We start from the raw sequence: 3895 nt of genomic DNA, 5'->3' as shown, positions 1-3895 counted from the left end.
TATTCAGAATCTCAAAAAAAGAAAAATTCTACTACAATTCCAGTTTTGTTGTCCTAATCAAAGCACTTAACACTGTCTCACAAAATTGACAGTCTTCTTTAAGGAAATTAGCCATAAATTGAATCAAATACTAAATTGCTGCCCATTTTAAACTAACTATGCTCATACACATGACAAAACAAGATTCTCCAAAAGATTAGCTTCAAGATTTACCTTCAAGGGAATACTAGTTCAAAGTTTGAATAAATCTCTCTATAGATAGCCTAGCTATCTAAAACGTATTATATCATATTGAAGATTACAATTTTAATTAACAACTCTGATTGATAACATGAAACAAACACAAGATGATTTGATAGCCACAGTAAAATAATATTTGATCTATACTTTCTTGTAGGAACCCTGTAGAGAAGCTTTTTTCACATAAATTATGCAGTTCTAAATTTGTTAATTATGATACGAATTATATACTCCATGCATGTTTCTATTTAAATATTTGACAATCCACATATCCTACAATTTACAATTAGTTATTGGATCACAATTTGATTTGTCATTCATTAACCTAATTCATTGGAATTAGGTTATGACGCCTTCAATGTTTACGTTTTGCCTCACCCGTATGGCAAAATCGCGTCCACACGTACATTCAATGCTCGCCCGAGGCGCCTTTGAGCACGCCAAAATACCGACAGGGTTCCGGTTCGCCCACATGCCTCAGCGAACAGTGTCCACACGTGCGAATGCAAGCCCATACACGTATGCTCACCCGAGGCAAACGTACGTGTGTACACCGTTATAGCTTCGCGACACTGTTGTAACCTTAGACCAGTTATAGAATAGACACGGCCAATTGTATATTCATACTAAAAGTCGATGAAGCCAATATCTACTGCCAAATTTGCCCACCTTGACGTCACAAAAGTGACGTCACGCATCGTATAGACATAGTTGTTAAACAATGCATTGTTGTTAAACATAGCTTGTTTTCCAAAGCAGATTATCATTTATTTATGTAATTATTATTTATGAAAATGGTAATCTCATGCGCAGCAAATAATTGCACTGAAATTTTTAGGAAAAAAAGTGGAATATCTTTTCATGTGTAAGTTGAAATTTATACACATTGTCACGTTACTTTTGGTGGAATAATGCTTAGCCTCTTGCTTGGCCTCAATCGGTAGAGCATGAGAGTTATTTCAATAATTATATAATCTGGTCGTGGTCTTCCTAGGATATAATCTCACTAAAATCTTCATAGGCTCAGACAGGAGCTTTCGCAATAATGTAATACTGATAATTCATAAAGATATATATCTATATATAAATATAACTTATATCCTATAGTATTGAGGAATAAAATGAATGGTACACCATAAAAAATTTGATACATATATTAACAAATAATCTCAAAAATATATCAAAGAATAAATATAGAGCAACAAAAATATACGATAAAACAAGAAATGAAATCAAATTAAGATATTACAGATTAATACTATTTTGAGTTCCATAGCACGAAACTTTACCATGTGCTTTCACTTCATTGATCATATGCATTTATCTGCATGTAGCTTTGACATCAACTTGCTGTTGCTTGTCGATTTGGATAATCCTATTTCATATATAAACTTCTCAAATCAGAGCATGATAAATTGACAAATCAATAATTAAATATATATTAATTCCTACGGTTTCTAATAAATATAAATATATATCTCAGGGTGCAAGATTCGGCACCTGACGGAAATAGATAGATCAATTTATCTAATGAATCAGAGCTACATTAAATTATCACAAATTATATTATAAAATTAATGATCATATGAACATTTGTATTATTTGCTTAGAACTTAGTATTCCTTTTAATTGGTGTATCTTTTGATATATGAATTGACTCGTTACTATTCAATAAGGTATTTCTTATACTATTTTAAAACTTGGGCAAGTATTTTCATTAATTTCTTAATTTTTAAAACCTTTTCGACAAGCTAGCTTTTATTTCTTATTTCATTCGAAGCACTGAGGGCGCCCTATCACTATTTCAAATATTATTCACTCACGTGCTGGATTTTCTATAAGTTGCTGATAGCGATCCAAACTCCTGGTAGTCCTGGATTGTTGGTGGCCAAAGTCGTCTCTTCCAAAGGATTAAAAATATTTAAATGACTTTTGCTTTACTATAGCATCACAAAGTCTTATGAAAAATTAATAGTTTGATTTAACTTTAAGTTATTAAAAGGTACAGTAAGATATTGTGCTCTACAAATTTTGGTGACATCTCATGGTAGTGGTTGGCAGGCAAGTGGGCAAGTTCTACCTTCTTTTTCACAATTTTCACTTCCGACTTGCAAATTTACATGAAATTTAAATAATCTGTTCCTACGCCCTTCAAAGCTCAAATAGTTTGTGCCAATCTATTAAATTATTACTTTTATTGAACCTCTGATAATTTATCTGCCTTCGGGCCATATCCAAAACATAAACTGAACAACAATAATTCATAAATTCTTATCATTTATAGAAATATATACAAATATATTTGAATCGGCTCACTATTACTGCCTATCAATTGCTACCATTTGATTGGTGCATGCAAATTATTATAGTATACATGCACCTAGAGAACCTCCTACTTCTTTAATACATTAAATTATTTTTGTCTGGATTTTTTAATACGTTTTTTACATGCAAAGTAATTTTCTAAAGATTATAGGTTGTTTCTCATATTATAACAATTAGCCATGTGGATTTTTGGTTCCTCTAGTTGCATACCATTTAGTTACAATAAATTTCTGCCAAGGTGTCTGGCTAGATTCTACGTTATGCGACTCAGTCGATCATTAGGTCGCCGATCAATAGATGTTTTACGCCTAACCTCAAATTTTCAACACTTTATATAATATTATATAAGTAGCAAAATTATTTTCATTTCTATTTGGCCATTATACATTTAGCAATGATGCCTGATATTATCTAATCTTTAAACGTTATCATATTTGGCGATATTAGCCTATTATTCCACTTAGACCTATACATTCCTTTCAAGTAGGGATTTTTATTCACCCATCAGAATTTTGCTTCATTACACACGCCCCTGAATTTGAATTCAAAATATTTTGAGAATCCACAATGTTTTTAATACAAATTCATTCCTTCAACATATCGACATAATCTATAATTCATCCACCAAAAACACTCTCAAAAATCACAATAATTTGCAGACCTTATCTGCTTACGCCCCCCTTAGATCTCCATCAAATACAATAATAAATTCTCCTTATCAACACAAAAAATATCACAAATATAACATCTTAGACACATTTCCTCCTTATAACAATCATAATACAGTACTTTTCAAATTTGCCGCTTGCAATGTCGCCAACCTATCTTCATATAATACATTTGATTCTCATATAATAAATTTCTTTCAAAAAATAATTTCGATGTACAAATTTTTTGGGGCTTATACTTCATTACAATTTCTAGGTCTTAATATTAATAATATTCTATAGATCAGGTACAATTCTTCTCTTTTGCTACATTTGGTTTTGGCTTTGATGGTAACTCGTTTCAATTGAGGTTTTTCCAGTAACACATGGCATAAAACAATGGTAATAAAATATAAAACATATAAATAAATATATTAACACTAATAAATACATTAAATAACAATATATAAATAACGTTTTGGGTACAATACTTGTTTTCATAAACATATGTTTGAGGGCTACATACTTTCGATCTAGATGGTTTTGCCCAGCTGGCTACTGGTTCTACATTTCGTCTCTGATGTCATAATTCTCTGGCTTTTCTGTTCTACAGTACAAACTAACCTATTCATCACATTTTCCACATTTAAGGTAATTTAATTAATTTATTTTTTACTATCCCT

The sequence above is a fragment of the Nilaparvata lugens genome, chromosome 7 (genome assembly GCF_014356525.2).
Source record: "Nilaparvata lugens isolate BPH chromosome 7, ASM1435652v1, whole genome shotgun sequence".
Lineage (NCBI taxonomy): Eukaryota > Metazoa > Arthropoda > Insecta > Hemiptera > Delphacidae > Nilaparvata > Nilaparvata lugens.
Note: the sequence above shows the minus strand (reverse complement) of the source record.